We start from the raw sequence: 17519 nt of genomic DNA on the forward strand, positions 1-17519 counted from the left end.
TGTTTCCAGAAAAGGAGCAGGGCTAAAAGCTGGCAACATCCTTTGCATAAGTGAAGGATGTCCAAAGTGCTTAGTGTGTGTGTGTGTGTGTGTGTGTGTGTGTGTGTGTGTGTGTGTGTGTGTGTGTGTGTGTGTGCGCGCACGTGTGTGTATGTATGTGCGTGCATGTGTGCAGGTGTGTGTGTGTGTGTGTGTGTGTGTGTGTGTGTGTGTGCACGCGCGCACATGTGTGTATGTATGTGTGTGCATGTGTGTGTGTGTGTGTGTGTGTGTGTGTGTGTGTGTGTGTGTGTGTGTGTGTGTGTGTGTGTGTGTGTGTGTGTGTGTGTTTCCACAGCTGGGAAGTTGGGTGGTAAAAGCTTTCTCTACTCTTGGTAGACCATCTGATAACGATTGTCATTTCCCTGAAGTCCTTTTTCTCCAAGGCACAGAGCTCTTGTTGGTTAGTGTGTGTGTGTGTGTGTGTGTGTGTGTGTGTGTGTGTCTGTGTGTGTGAGTGTGTGCGTGTGTGCGTGTGTGTGTGCGCATGGGCACGTGCTTGTGTGGGTGCATGCATGTGCACATGCTTGTGTGTGTGTGCATGCATATGTGTGTGTGAATGCGTGTGTGTGTGTGTGTGTGTGTGTGTGTGTGTGTGTGTGTGTGTGTGTGTGTGTGTGTGTGGTCCGCATGTGTGAGCACATACGTCTGTGTATGTGCATGCGCGCGCACACGCACGTGTGTGTGTGTCCATGTCTATGCATGTATGTATGTGCCTATGGAAGCCGTGTGTGTGTGTTTGTACGTGTATATAAGCCCATGCGCGTGTGTGTTCATGTGTGTATGGCTGTATATGTGTGTGTGTGTGTGTGTGTGTGTGTGTGTGTGTGTGTGTGTGTGTGTGTGTGCATATGCTTGCATGTGTGTGTCTGTGTGTGTGAGTGTGTGCGTGTGTGCGTGTGTGTGTGTGTGTGCGCATGGGCACGTGCTTGTGTGGGTGCATGCATATGCACATGCTTGTGTGTGTGTGCATGCATATGTGTGTGTGAATGCGCGCGTGTGTGTGTGTGTGTGTGTGTGTGTGTGTGTGTGTGTGTGTGTGTGTGTGTGTGTGTGTATGTGGTCCGCATGTGTGAGCACATACGTCTGTGTATGTGCATGCGCGCGTGCATGCACATGTGTGTGTGTCCATGTGTATGCATGTATGTATGTGCCTAAGGAAGGAAGCCGTGTGTGTGTGTTTGTACGTGTATATAAGCCCATGCGCGTGTCTGTTCATGTGTGTATGGTTGTATATGTGTGTGTGTGTGTGTGTGTGTGTGTGTGTGTGTGTGTGTGTGTGTGTGTGTGCAAGTGCACACACATGCATGTGTGTGGAGGGGCCTGGAAAAGGTTGGTAGTAATGAAGGGAAAATTAGATTAAATGACAGTAAGCATGAACAACCTTATCATTTACTATTCATTTCCTCCTCTTTTATAACAAAAGCACTGACATTTTCTAGGAAACAGGACCTTGAAGTGTTGTTTAGAATGGCCTTGAAGGAATTTTAGGTCCATTACCACAGCTGGGAAGTTGGGTGGTAAAAAGCTTTCTCTACTCTTGGCAGACCATCTGATAACGATTGTCATTTCCCTGAAGTCCTTTGCTCCAAGGCACAGAGCTCTTGTTGTTTAGACACAGAATCCCTATGCTTTGCTTACAATCCCAGAAGTGACAATAAGGACTGCTTATATGAGATGACTGCAACTAATCTAAAAAGGCCTGTTCAGAATACTTAGTAGAGAACAGTGACACAAGGAGCAGAATTAAGTATGGTCACTGTGTTGTGTCCTTCTGCTGTTCTTAGAGGGGAAAAGAGAGGCCCAAGCAAGAAAATGTGCAACAGGATTCATCTGATGTGAGTAGAGTATTCTTCAAAGCAAATGTGAAATGAAAGGGGAACTCTGTATATGAATGTCTTTTTGGCAGGTTATAGCTATCGTAAGATAAGTTCGAACTGGGTACCATAATTACACGTTCAGTAAAAGCCTTGCTGTTCAGTCTCTAGTAGCAGCTCATTGATGGTATCTGCAGATTACATGATACAGACAGCCAGACACGTCCTCGCACTGGCAAGGTTTTGTGTGATTTACAGTTGCGTGTGATGTAAAAGGAATATGATTTGGCTTGTTTGCTAAATTTTAGTTACTTCCTTGCGACTTACATTTTATATATTTGTCATACTTCTTTGAAAGCAGGATTCGCTGTGCTAAATTAACTAGTTTTATAGTACCATGCCACACACTTTTTATGCCAGACTGTGTTTTCTAAGTACACAGAAAATAAGAGTTAGAAAAGTCAAGTGCACCAAAAATATCTCACACCGATATTACATTTTCCTGTATTTAATTGATACATTTCTGCAGTCCTCCAGGGCATGAACAGCATGTTCGTAACTTTTACTTCATTACTTTATCATCAGTTTCTCTTTTAATATCATTTCTTTGTCTTGCATATGTTGTTATTACTGAATTATCTTTCTATTTTAAAACAAGAATGCATTTTAAATAAAATATGCAGGGGTGCTTTATACAATAATCGTTCCCTATCTGGAGGCATGAGTACGTGTGTTGTATTTATTCATCACTTGGGCTAACACTGCAAATAAGTGGCTTTCAGATGTGCCTTGGCTCTGGGATCCTAGGCTGAATTTGATTCTTATTCATTCCTCGTGGCCAGTTACTGAAAAATACGTGTCTGACAAGAACAATGAGTAATCTGTTGTTTCCTCTGATGGGTTTCACTAGATCACTCTGGCACATGTTGTCTTCAGCTTCCTTAATTAACTGCTAACAGACTGAAAGTTAAACTGCTACCTCCTGAATATTTGAAATCAAGCCTGGTTTGCATGGCTTACTATTATAATTCCAAGGCTCTTAAGTGAAGCCCAGAATTATGAAAAAAGGCCAAAATACAGGAAAACAGCCTCTCACACAAAATAAATGTATCACCTGCTGTTCTCTCATCCCCATTATACCTTAGCTTTCTTTTTCCTTATTCTGCTAACATTAAGATATTCTTTTAATTCTACCTTATGTGAGATTTGATGCATTTGAAGGTGGCTTTCCTCTCTATTTTTCTGATCATGCATTATCATCCCCTCTCACCTTTGCTAATATAATGTGCATTGCAAATTCAGTACCTAATTTATTGATTTCTTTCAAATCGTCCTTAGTCTATTTCTTATTTACAAACATAATGTCTTCAAAATTGTACAGATAAGTCCAAGTGAGCACTTAACACTATAATGTACAATTTCAGCAACACTGCATGGGACTTAGCACCCAACTTGTTCATGGTTTCCGTGTGTACTATTTGGTTACTTTCACAGAAATATGACATTATGGTACTAAAAAGATTTTCTTCAAACATGACTATGGTCAATATTTTCATAATACATTCACATATGTAATAATGTCTCTGTCCCATAGTTCTTCTGGGTTCAAACCCAACCTCTCCTTACTGTTTGTGGGGAGCTTTCCATGCTTTCTCCATGTCTACCTGGGCACTTCAGTTTTCTCCAGCTTCACAAAACTGATTGATTATATAAAATTATCCATATCTATTTTATATTTATCCTTAGCCTTTTATCTGGGTTGAGACTGAAAGGGGGTACAGCTCATTTTCTCAGTTAAGAAAGATGCATGGCAATCTATAAATAAAAGGCATAATGCACTGTCTTGCCTTCTTGCTTACCACAAAGGGATTATGTGTAATACAAAGACAGAAGCAGCTTCCTTTTGAGGAGATTACAGCAGCAGTGAAGCACATCCTGACATTTATATATGAAGAGATATTAGTTCAGATTTTACACCTAATTAAGCTTGGGCAGCATTAGGTGTCATTCTGATATGTTGTACCCCAAATTAACAATTTCTCCTGAAGTTGTTAAAGTAGGCTTGCCTATACAACTACAAAATGTATTAATATGCTACCTATCTTTCAAACATTATTTATATTACAGCAACAATATTTCTATTGCAGTTTGGCGAACAAATAATAAACAAGGAATAAGTATGACTGTCCCTCCTGAAAAGTGCTAGTTTATTTATAAAAATCATCCTTCACTGTTTTCATGAACTAATATAGCTTTGAGTTTCCAGATTCCTCAGCTAAACAGTGTTAGTAGTAAATAGAAAACTGTTTGTGTGATACTTACCAAAGTTGCTGCCGTAGTCTTCTATGGCTGGATGCACGGGATGTTTTAGTCTCTTCTGTTGCAGCTTCCCTCTGTGAAGGAAGCAGCCTCCAGGGGTGTCAAGATACTAACTAGGAGCACCCACTGCCCACAGTGTACATCTCCACACAACAGTGAACCAAACGCTGTGAAACAGGAAAGAGCATATGGTTCTCATGTACTTAGTGCAAGCTGCTACATTATAGCAGCAGCAAATGTATCTCTCCATCCAGCTGTCACTTGTTGCTTTGTACTCTGTGCCACTTCAGAGTGGGAGGAGGAGAGCTGGAGACCCATCTGATGAACACCTAACGACACTTCTCATTTGTGATTTGCAGTTGCTATAGATACTTGACTAAGCCTATTTGACTGCAATAAGCTGTGCCTCATCAGAAAATGTGTATATCAGCTTCAGTGCAACTTAATGTAGTAAGTGCCAAAGGTGTCAGGATTACAGGAGGTGCACCTGTAATAGGTGACATGCTTAACGAGGTGACTGTTGAAGAATGACTTTAAATCCAACTCCTTGCTTTGCTCTATGTGGTCTTTATCCATCATCCTTTTTGTAATCCGACATCAACACATTATACCTGTCATTCTGCCTGCTATTGAAAAGTAGTATTAGTACGGATGGGAGACAGACACTTTAATATAACTGGAAATGTATATATCTACATCTACTCTGCGTCTAGCCATGCAGTTAGTTATTTATTGAGTTTTCTGTATATGAGTGTGTGTGTGTGTGTGTGTGTGTGTGTGTGTGTGTGTGTGTGTGTGTGTGTGAGCGTGAGTGTGTATGTAAGTGCTTTACTTAATTTTTGATAAAGAAATAAATACCACTAGTTCTTGCCGAAGCAGAGCATAAATGACATAATATAAATTTTGGATGTAAAATACTTCCTCCAGTGGAAATTACATATCCTACAGAAGTATCCTGGAACAAAAATATGTGTGTAGATATCTGCTTTATTTAATTATTGATAAAGAAATAAGAATAACTAGGTATTGTAGAAACAGAACAGGGATGACATTCACAGTTACTGCAATCAGTTGTGAGATCTGGGCCACCTCATTGCATAAAGATCATTAATAGTTTATCATAGTCTCAACTACCTGCCCTCAGTCCTGTGTATGTTTTCAGCTCATGATTTTAGGATATGAGATTAGGTTTATGTTTCCAGGATAGGATTTGTATCATACAGGAGCAGCACTGACATGAAAATTGTTTTCAAAGATTGTAATTATACCTATGAATAAAAGAATCAAAACACACACATATAAGCCATTTATGCTCAGGTTTGCTGTGCTAAAATCTATTTTATTTGTCTAAAGTTAACTGTTCTTAATACTGTAGTACTGTTTCCTGAGGCAGTTGTCTTCTCCTGAGAGAGAAACTGCCTGGCAGCTTTGCAGTACTGTTGCTTTAAGAAACAACATAACCATACTGAAACAAATAGGGCAGTATTAACCAAGAAACACATTTAATGGTCAAATGAAACAGGTCCTAGTAATACTAGATTTGAATGACCTACTGATTTGTATTTTTTTTGGAATTAAATGAATTTTCTCATGCAATAAATACATAAATATACTGCTGAACTGAAGTTTTCTAATAACATAAGCATATGTTAATTAATTTTTATGTTTGTTGTTGTAGGATATGCATTATGTGTTTCATAGTCAGCCTAATTCTAAGTTATTGATCTTTTCTCTAGGTTTGTTCATAACAAAATAGTTTGCAAAGTAGAGTAGTGTGAACTGGCTGAGGTTTACATAGTATGCTTTGGCCATCTGCATTGTGTCCTCCTTCTATTCAGGCTAGCACTTGCATTGTTAGCAAAAGCTGAATGTATTCAAAATCTGTGAAAAACACACTTTTATTCATGATATAATTTGACTTAGATTTTAATTCAGTGTAAACCACGGAGTGACAAAACACAAGAGGCCAAGTAAAAACATGCTATTTATTTTATTTTACTTTTTGTAACTTATAAAGCATTTTTGGACAATATCTGCTCCTTTTGCAAATGAGCATTTACATGTGTGAGTATTCTAGCAACAAGAATATAATGTACAAGATTATTTACAAGTACAAAGCACTCTACTGAAAACTCCATTGTGCAGTGAAGGAAGGTATATAAGCATCACTACATGGAAGGTATTTAAAAAAAATGTAATACTTGTTAAAGCATTTACACGGATAATAATATTCCTGAACCATGAAGTATAGGAAGGTCATTGTGTATCATAAAGTAATCTGTGTATTCTGTGTTGCTGTCTTCATATCTGTCTGTGTTATTGGCCTGCAGTCATTGTCGTAATTGTACTCACTCTACTACTGGTGATAACATTAACTGGTAATACCAGTACGAGATGCACAGAGAGAGAAATTAGAATATCTTAGTATGTTCAGTTCTGAAGAAAGGTGGCAGAGTGATGCATACAAATAAAACATGTATGCCTCAAAGAAAATGATAAGGTACAAGTTTTGCATCCAGAAAGAAAGAGGTCATTGTCTCCCTCTACTCTTCCCTCATTAGGTCAGTCATCGAGTACAATGCCCCATTTGGCATGTACCTCACTAGACACCTGCAACAACGGGAGAGACCATAAAAGTACCTCACAAAGAGGGTCCTAGGCCTTAAACACTTGTCCTATATGGGCAGACTCAAAAAACTCCAACTATTCTCTGTCTCATATCACCTACTTAGAGGTGATCTCTGCTTGACTTACAAAGCCATGTCTGACCCGGCTCTGTTAGACATGCTACATCTAACGAAATCCCAATCCCTCCGCACCACACACTCCAGAGACCTCAACCTCATTACCACAATCAACAGAACATACTGAAGGGACAGGTTCATAACCCAGAGACTGCCCATGCTATGGAATAGACTTTCCATACATGTCAAGCAGAGCACCTCACTGACCCACTTCAAGAGAAATCTTGATGAGTGGATGGGAAATCGAAAATTCACCCTGGGGATAACTCCAGTGGCTCTACTCGACAGTGGCACTGGGAACTAAGAACAGGTGGCATGATGCCAGGGTAATCCTATGGCTAGGCTTGTAATGGCCCCAGAGCCATTAGCCTAGTACACACCTATGAACCTATGAAGTGGGTGCAATCATTCATAATAAGAAAGGAAAAAAGAAAAAAGGAAACCTATGTGTAAAAGGAAAAACTTCAAAGATCAATACACGTTAGGTTCAAGCAAGGCACCCTTTATTACTTGCAGCAAGGAGACAAAGCATGTAGGTACAAGGTTTGTCTGACTTTCTGTGGTTAGTATGTTATTCTTATACAGTTCTCTTCATGTCACATAGAAAATGTTACTAATCTACTGCTGACATAGTTGGACACAGCTTTCTGTATGTTACACAGAAAATGTTACCAGGCTTATTGCTGACATGGTCAGATTATTGCTGTCTTGCAAAAACATTTCAGAAAAACAACCTGGCCTTGGGCTTATTTTAGCCCACCTTGTCTCTTCAATTCTTCCATTGTACAGTTCTAATACATGCGATACATTTTGTCTAGATTCAAGGTACATTTCTAGCTTTGGTACAAGTAGTGTTAACTATGGTTTAAGCTTTCAAACATTTATTGTTTTCTTTATCAAGACTTCTAACAGCTGCATATTTTCTCATGGCATAAACAGAAATAGAATGTCTCTTATTAAGTTTCCGGTAGCTGCACATATTTTCATTGCATAAGCAGAATAAAATGTCTTTTATTAAGTTTCTAATAGCTGTGCAGATTCATGCAATATGAACAGAATAAATGTATTAACCCTTTTAAGCCTTTAATGTACTAAGCATGCACATTGCTATTATGCATTTTCCTAACATTTCCCCCCTTTTTAATACTTTTATTCTACTTTCAAAACAAGCATAAACAGTTTTTTTTTCTTCCCTTAACCTCTTCCTACTCAGGATTTGCAGTTAAGAGAGTCATTTAGTTTAAACCCATGAAAGCATTTTCAGTTTTTCAGTAACTCTTCAAGTTCGGCATCTTGGTATAAGGTTTCCGAAACTGAAATGTCTACAAAATTTTTGATTAGTCTTTTTATGCAGGGGATGCAGCAGCACCCACACACCATCAGTAGAGCTATCCCTACACAGATGGCAATCAGAATGTTCATCAGGATACTGCCCCACCCCCCAAACAATTTCTGGAAAAAGTCCATCAGTGGATTTGGTCCTGGTTTGGTCATGGCCGACACCTGCTGGATTACCTCAAGATGGTTGTCTATCTCGTGTTTGTGGTCAGGAATGTACAAACAACACTCCTCCTGGATTGAAGCGCATGTACCTCCTCTCACCACTAGGGTGAAGTCAAGAGCCATGCGATTTTGAAGTACCACTGTTCTCATGGCAGTCAGTTCATCGGTTACCAATTCTAGGGCAGAAAAGGTTGCATTACTAATTATTTTGAGAAGCTTAGACAATTTTCTCAGTTCCCAGATTGATTTAGTTGCTCCATATGCTGGTAATACGCCTGCCCACGATATAACAGTATCACTCAGATCCATGTGTGACAGTCCCTCGTTATTTCCAGGGCCTAAGTCATGATGGTATTTCCAAGGTACATTGATTTATCCCACTGGATTGACAGGCTTCTTGATTTCTCAGACATTCTGAATCTTCCCTTGAGGTAAAACTGTTGTGTGAAATATGGCTGGAACCAGGTATCCCAAAAAACAATTGCCGGACCAATTCTCGGGTAGCCATTTATATGCTTTTCTTCCGCATATAAAGTAACAATCTTCCACTTTAGTAGTAACTTTACTATACCCTTGCTCTGCATGAAACATTTTTCTGTCGATTATAGACAGTTGTTTGTAGAGATCAGCATTAAGTTTTACTTCTTCAATTGTCCTATGCATCAGTTTAAAAAATGAATCATAGCTCGTGTTGCAATAGAATCTGATGTTATCGGATTTAGTATAGCATCTATAGGGAACAGTTACATTGCAATAGCGCCAACCCACCTTGACTGTATCATTCTTATAAAAACACACAGTTCCTTTCTGTTGAATAGACAAGTGCAATGCCACCTTATCTTTTGATGTGACATCTGATGTATCATGAATTAAGTTTTCCCAGGTCTTGTTAGCCCCTAGGGGAACTGCAGTTAACAGTAGCCCCCCATATGCTGTTGGTAAAGCTGTGCAAATCCAGCAATTCGAAACATTGAAGGTTTAAGCATACACATATTTAATTGCCTGGTAAGTATTAAAGTTTGGGTGCCACTCTGCATGCTTATTTAGTTCGACTTGCATGGCTGAGAAAAGAAATGGCCACAATAAAAAGATTATTGTCACCAGTACAGTCAACAGGATGGTCATGTAATATTTTTGTGGAAACGGTTGTTCTGCATTTCCATTTTCTCCGGTTCTTCCAAGTAGGTGTATTTGGATCTACTGGATTCCGTCATCTTATTTTGGACACATGATCTTACTCTCTGCCCTAATAGGACCTTCAGCACCGATGGTTTCTTCACTGGGTTTGAGATGGACCAGTCCTATTGATCTGATCCCCCTTTGTAGCCAGACTTTGTGCTTAGGGTCCCGAAGGAGAAATAAGATCTTTGTCCAATTCAAAGTTCTTTACCAGCTTGCAGTGCATCAGGTGTATTCACGAAGTTCGTTCTGCTATTTTGATTGCAGTAGGTGTCGAAAGAAGCACCTGGTAGGGACCTTCCCACTTTGGCAATGCCCAGTTCTTTCACTTCATGATTTTAATCCATACCTAGTCTCCTGGCGTCACTGCCACTTCCGATGTTTCGGTTTGCTTTTTATCTGAAACAGAATTTGACTGCAACAGATGTTTAGAACTCAACAACTTTTTCATATATTCAGTTAGTGTAAAATCGGCTTCCTGGTCTGATGACATGAGAAGTTTCCACTGGGGTGTATAATAAGCTCTTCCAAACAGATTTTCAAAAGGAGTCAATCCTTTTGCTGTAGGGACAGTTCTCCTGCTCAACAGTGCCAGGGGTAAACAGTACAACCAAGTTTTTCCTGTCTCAGCTATTAATTTTCTCAATTTGCTTTTTAACATACCATTATGCCTTTCAACCAGCCCTGCAGACTGTGGATGGTATGCACAATGATTTTTTAAAGAAATACCAAAATGCGTACTTAACTGCTGTGTGGTTTGATTTACAAAATGTGTACCATTGTCACTGTAGATTCTTTCCGGAATGCCAAACCTAGGAATAATTTCCTTGACAAGTACTTTTGCCACTGTAGCTGCTGGATTTTTGGTTGGAAAGGCTTCCACCCACCTGGAAAACATATCTATAATAACAAGACAATACTTTTTATTTTCACATTTGTTCAGTTCTATGAAATCCATACAGATAGTGTGAAACGGATATGTGGTGTGGGGAAACTCCCTTGCTTGGCCTTTATCGCCCCCCCTGCATGATGTTTGTTACAAATCTGACACATCAAACAAATTTTTTAGAGTAGTTTGTAAATCCTTACATTGTGAACACTTGGGTCACCAGCTGTACCATCCCCCCTGTTGAGACACGGCATTGCCCATGGCTCAACAATGCTGCATAGCGAAACAAATTAGGGGGTAGTATCGGTTTTCCTTCTTTAGAGATGTACAGCCCTTTTTCAAGGATTGCTCCTCGTTTTATCCATTGCTGTTTTTCAGCTTGCCTAGTGAGTGTCTGCATTGTTTTTAACATGTCTGGATCTAAGGTTTCAGATGGTTGCAATTCCTTATTTAAAAGAAATACTTCTGTGGCCGCTTGTTTTGCAGCTGTATCAGCTCTCGCATTACCTTTTGAAATCCTATCCTGTTGCTTGGTGTGAGCTGTACATTTGCAAATGGCCACTTTCTGAGGTAACTGAATAGATTCTAAAAGATCTAAAATAAACTGTGCATGATTTACAGGTTTGCCAGTAGATGTTATCATTCCCCATTTATTCCACTGTTGTGCAAACACATATACAGTGGAAAAAGCGTACTGGCTGTCAGTAAAAATGTTTACACATTTACCCTTTGCTGGGGTACATGCCCATGTCAGAGCAATCAATTCTGCTGCCTGTGCAGATAAATAGTGTGGTAAAGATTTTGCTTCTACAATCTCAGTATCAGAGACTACTGCATATCCTACTAGATTTTTTCCTGCAGGACCCCTTTTGCACGAGCCATCCATGTAATATGTCACCTCGGCATTGTCCAAAGGGACGTCCGTGAGATCTTTTCTAGGTAGGGTCTTTTGCTCAATTACCTGCAGGCAACGGTGGGGTGTGCTATCTGCAGGGGTTGGGAGCAGCGTAGAAGGGTTCAAAGTTGTACATCATTCAATTGTCATATGAGGTTAGCTCAACAATGTAGTCATGCAGGAAAGATGCCTAGCAGGGGAGAGATACGCCATTTTTTCTTGCAGTAAAATGATCGCGACTGCATGGGGCACTCTCAAAGTGAGAGGGTGGAACAAGACTACTGAAGCTGAAGCCTGCACTGCCATTGCAGCTGCAACTACTGCTTGTACACAGTGGGGTAAGGATTGTGCCACTGGGTCCAGTTGTGATGAATAGTAAGCGATGGGGCGTTGCTTATCCCCATGCTGTTGTGTTAATACTGATGTCATGTAACCCTGCTTGCAATCTACAGTCTGGAAAAAACGTTTATGATAGTTTGGAAATCCCATAACTAGTGAGGACGCTATTAACTGCTTTAGTTTACAAAAGGCAGACTCTGCCTCTGGTGTCCATTGTAACAAATCCTGCGCTGCCACAGGCGTCTTATATATAAGGTCGATTAAGGGTGCAGATTCCAAAGCGTAGTTTGGAATCCAGCTTCGGCAAAAATTAGTTGTACCCAGGAAGGACATCATTTCCTTCTTGGTAGTGGGTTTTGGTGCTTGTAAAATTGCTACTTTTCTGTCCTCATCTAACGTTCTACCTTCCTTGGATATTACATATCCTAGGTATTTAACTTATTTTTTTCCATAGCTGCAGTTTGTCTTTGTTTACCTTATGTCCCTCAGCAGCTAAAAATCATAGAAATGCTATGGTATTTTCCTTACAATCCTGCTGGGTGGGGGCCGCCAGCAGAATGTCATCAACATAAAGTAAAACCTGGCTACGTCTTGGTGGGTTAAATCCCGCCAAGTTGCTTGCCATTTCTAGTGAGAATATCATTGGACTTTCACAATATCCCTGTGGTAGGCGTGTATATGTATATCTTTTTCCCTGAAATGTAAATGCAAACCAATACTGGCTATCAGGGTGTATCGGTATCGCAAAGAATGTGTTGCTAATGTCTACCACAGAAAAAAACTTTTGTTGAGGTTTTAAGTCATTCAACAGGGTGTGTGGACCTGGCACTATGGGTGCCCTTGGTATTACCGCGTCATTTACAGCTTGCAAATCCTGGACCATACACCATTCTCCATTGGCTTTTTTAACTGGAAATAAGGGTGTGTTACATGGTGAATCGGGAGATTCTATTAGTATCCCTCCTTTAAGTAAGGATGCTATAATAGGCTTTATCCCTGTCGCTGCATCTTTTCTTAAAGGATACTGTCTTTTTTGTGGTCTGAATGCTGACCTTGGCATGATAGTGATTGGCCCCGCTGTATGAATGAGTCCTAGATCGGATTTCCCTGTTGACCAGAGAGTCTCTGGTATAACTCGCAAGGCGTTTTCTTCCTCCTTAGGAGTGTCCATCAGCTGTCTTTGCTAGATTGCAAGTGCACAGCTGGGTTGGGTGTGAGTTATCCAATTCAATTTTTGTACTTGTATCCCCTGTCCTGACAGTTCTAGTTCTGTCTGTTTCTCCCACCTCTTGGCTTTTTCTCCTAGGTCTGCCCATTTTATATTTTTGTTTTTAGTTAAACTAACATGTGGTAATCGATTAGATCTATAAAGTGCAAAAAACTCCTGGGCCAGTGAACAGCTGGCTACACTGTTCCTTTCTGTGTCCCAGTACAGGTTACACAGCATCAATCTATTTGTATGATTCTTAAATAATTCTTTCTCATATTCTTTATCAGGTCCTGGTGTGTTACAAAAATACAGGGTACAGTGCAACAGGTGTTGCTTGTCACTGTCAAGGGAGGGAAACTTACTGATGGCTATGCTCATTAGTTCCTCGGTCACAGTCCCTGGACCAGTCGTAACCAAGTCCTGGCTGTACCAGTAAAACATTTCACCCTCCGATTGCACCACAAAGGTATTATTTTGTTGCTGTGCTTCCATACCCTGCATGGTTGGGACTACTGCTATAAGAAATATCTGCATGAGGTCGATGCCCAAGAGATTTACTGGCCATTTTGCAGAAATTACAATTTTGCTTTTCTGTGTTAATCCTGAAACTGGATCGGTTATTGCAATGTTATGGGAGAGAGGATCCCGATACAGCTGTCCATTAGCTGCTTAGACCAGTATGTAATCAGGTGACTATGTTTTCTGGTAGTTTGGAGGGGTGTATCAGGGTCCGTGATGCCCCTGAATCACATAAAAATTTGACCTCCCTTCCTTCTACCAAGAATGTAACTTCTGGTTTTGTGTCTGCTAAATAGAGCTCCAGGTTCAACAAAGCTAGATCTAATATTTTGTTTTCTTCATTGTCACTAACTTCCTGCACTTCCTCTACTCCCTCTTTCACATTCTCATTTGTCCTTTCTTTACTATCCCCTTCTAGTGATTCTTAACTATCATATAGTCAGTCCTCATCCTCCTTGTCTTCCGTTGTTGCCTTCTTATTTTTTCCTGCAATCCCTTGCCAAATGTCCCTTTTTACCACATTTAAAACATTCTCCCCTTTTCTTATGTCCTTCAAAGTCCTCTGATCGCTGATCAGATTGTTTGTTTCCCTGTGCATTTTTCTTGCCCTTTTTCCCAGACTGCACTACATAAACTTCCGCTCCGTCTTCTACAGAAAATACTTGAGCTTTCTTTTTCTTTTTGCTATTGAAATGCCTTTCGGCATGTCTAGCATATTCAAGTAATGATTGTAACCTGCTGGTACGATGGTATACCATGTGTTTTGTAATAAAACTGCTTATAGGAGCACTACTGCCTTTCAAAAATGCATTCTTTAACTGCTGTTCATATGGGGAATCTTGCGTTTAATCTTCAGGAACCTGCATTCCACAGTGGTTATTAAAACATTCTAACAATCTGGCATAGTACCGGTCAATTGTTTCACCTTCTTGTTGGATGTATTGATTAATGCAAGTCCAGTCTGCCCTAGGTTTCCATTTTTCAGAGATGCAGTCTGTAAGACCTTTTTCTCTTGTGTCTAATTCTGCGCTGCTATGTGGGAGGGGTCTTTGTGCAGCGTCACGAGGGTTCCAGTTGCCACAAATCATGTACCAATCTGGCCCTACAATTTGTCTAACTACTTTTTCTACTTCTTCTCCACTTAAGTTATAACTTAACATCATTCCTTGTAAGTCTTCTGAGAATTTTCTAAAATTAATCTTCGGATGGGGAATTCCCTCAGTGGCTTTCCGAATATCTTCCAGAGTCCAAGGTCTATATACTAAGATAGATGGGTCCTGATAGTCCTGACCTGCCTGAGGATTGGGTACTTCTATAAGCGGGCTATTTCTTCTTCTTCTCCTATAGATTGTGAATTCTTAACTATTTGCCATAACTCAATACCTTCTTCTGAATTACTTGCCTTTGTTCGGGACCTGGTCCCGATGGGATCTCTGATTTTAGTTAGTTTTAGTTTTATAATACCTCTGTCTTCAGTGACCACAGGATATAGTGGGGGTGGACTAACCTGTTCACTTGCTTCATATTCTGGTAAGGGAGGCGGAGATGCTGATGCTATTACTAAGTTATTATCCTCCTTATCTAAAAACATTGCTTTTGAATCTTTGTTCCTTTGGCCCCTACGGTTTACTTCCTCCAGCCACCTGTGTGCTTGAGGAATTCCTAACCACCGTTGCTTTTTTACCTGACCCTTGTAATCGTTTTTGAGTTGTTTGATAAGTTTGATAAGCGAGGATTTTTCTAATTTTCCGTCAAATTCATATTTATTAACCCATTTTGAAAAATATCTAATATTATCGGCACATTGCGACTGCATATATTTTGCGTCTTCCGTTAACGGCAGGTTCTGGGGTGTTTTTGTGCAATTATTACCCATTTTATTTTACCTTTGATTGTTAGGTAAATTCTCTTAATTTTAACGTGTACCTCAGATTTTGTTATAGTCTCTTCAGAATGACTGCCTACTTATTCTGTTTCTCCTGATCTATGACAAGACAGCACTCTTTTTTTATCCCTGACTGTAAGAAAACTACAATCTGATAAAAAACAATACACATCTAGTCCCTGATCTGAAACAGAAAACAGAAAAAAGTAGATTCACCTTACCTGAGCCCACGTGATTGATCACCGATTTGCAGAGACCCATCCTTCAGTCACAGATCAGAAAGTGGCTGGCCTCTTTTGACGACAATTCAGTCTAAGGACTTTCCATATAAGAAGAACCAATTTGGTTTCTTCCCCGTATGGTTTCAGCCACCTGGCCGTCTGACCCGAGGCGAAGAGAGGGTTCTGGCTCGAGGGACAAATCTGTAAAAGGAAAAACTTCAAAGATCAATACACGTTAGGTTCAAGCAAGGCACCCTTTATTACTTGCAGCAAGGAGACAAAGCATGTAGGTACAAGGTTTGTCTAAATTTCTGGTGGTCAGTATGTTATTCTTATACAGTTCTGTTCATGTCACATAGAAAATGTTACTAATCTACTGCTGACGTAGTTGGACACAGCTTTCTGTATGTTACACAGAAAATGTTACCAGGCTTATTGCTGACATGGTCAGATTATTGCTGTCTTGCAAAAACATTTAAGAAAAACAACCTGGCCTTGGGCTTATTTTATCCCACCTTGTCTCTTCAAATCTTCCATTGTACAGTTCTAATACATGCTATACATTTTGTCTGGATTCAAGGTACATTTCTAGCTTTGGTACAAGTAGTGCTGACTATGGTTTAAGCTTTCAAACATCTATTGTTTTCTTTATCAAGACTTCTAGCAGCTGCACATTTTCTCATGGCATAAGCAGAAATAGAAAGTCTCTTATTAAGTTTCCGGTAGCTGCACATATTTTCATTGCATAAGCAGAATAAAGTGTCTTTTATTAAGTTTCTAATAGCTGTGCAGATTCATGCAGTATGAACAGAATAAATGTATTAACCCTTTTAAGCGTTTAATGTACTAAGAATGCACATTGCTATTATGCATTTTCCTAACACTATGAGTACTAGACAGTAAACTCATTTCTAATTTCTTAACATACAATGTAGGATACATGAAATCAACAGCCTTTATGAAAATATAATACAGCTGTCGAATTTAAGAAAGCATGGGAAAACATGCAATTTACTTATAAGGTGGGAAAGTATGCTGCTCTACCTTATTCTGTAGGCAGATATGTGGGTAGAGTAGATGGGTTAAGTGCCATTCTCTGTCTTTCAAATCTGTATTTCTTTGTCTTTACAAATAGCTAATAGCCCATCACTCTAACCTACAATGTGATTTGCTTAACTGCATAACCATTTGCCTAGATGTTATGCCCGAATGACTATGTAGCTCCACTGGGTTCAAAAAATGGTCAAAGTGAGCAAATCATATATCTGAATCATGGACTACCATAGATTACAGCATCTCCAGTTAGTCTTCTTTCTAATTGTCTGATAACATAGAAAATACATTTCATTCACAATAAAATGCTCAGCATCATAACCAAATGTGGAATCTTCAACTAGAATGTGATAATGTATCATAAATGTGATTTATTTTTAATTTATTTAACCGCATAAACCCACTATACACAAGTATTTCTTCTCAGAGAGTGACACAGAAGTACTGTCAGATTAACTGAGTCATGCAGTCACACAATATGCAAATGAAGACTGAGTGAATAAAACCAAGGACAAAAGGCTAAAGCTTGTTAACAGCTCCTCGTCTTAATCCTCTGAGCTAAACTGACAGAATCTGCACAGAAAACAAAAGTGTCATCTGAACCATAAAAGTAAAAACACCACAGCAATTAGAACAAATGAATTCGGTATCATTTTCCTACATTTTTTTATCTCAATAGTGGTTCATCATTCCCACTGCTACTGTAGTCCTTAAGCTATATGGGTTGTTTCCTGCCTATGAAAAAACAACCGGCCAGTTTCGAAAAACTCTGGTTCCCCCTCCACACTCTTTCACTCTAACTGCTGATTGGCTAATTCCCAACAAGGGAAATCAGCAGTCATACTGAAGCTTTCTTCAGTACTTTCTTGTCATCTCGAGAAGCACCTTTCAGACTCCTCAGGAGCAG

The sequence above is a fragment of the Protopterus annectens genome, chromosome 1.part2, assembly GCF_019279795.1.
Source record: "Protopterus annectens isolate FY-2018-M chromosome 1.part2, PAN1.0, whole genome shotgun sequence".
Lineage (NCBI taxonomy): Eukaryota > Metazoa > Chordata > Ceratodontiformes > Protopteridae > Protopterus > Protopterus annectens.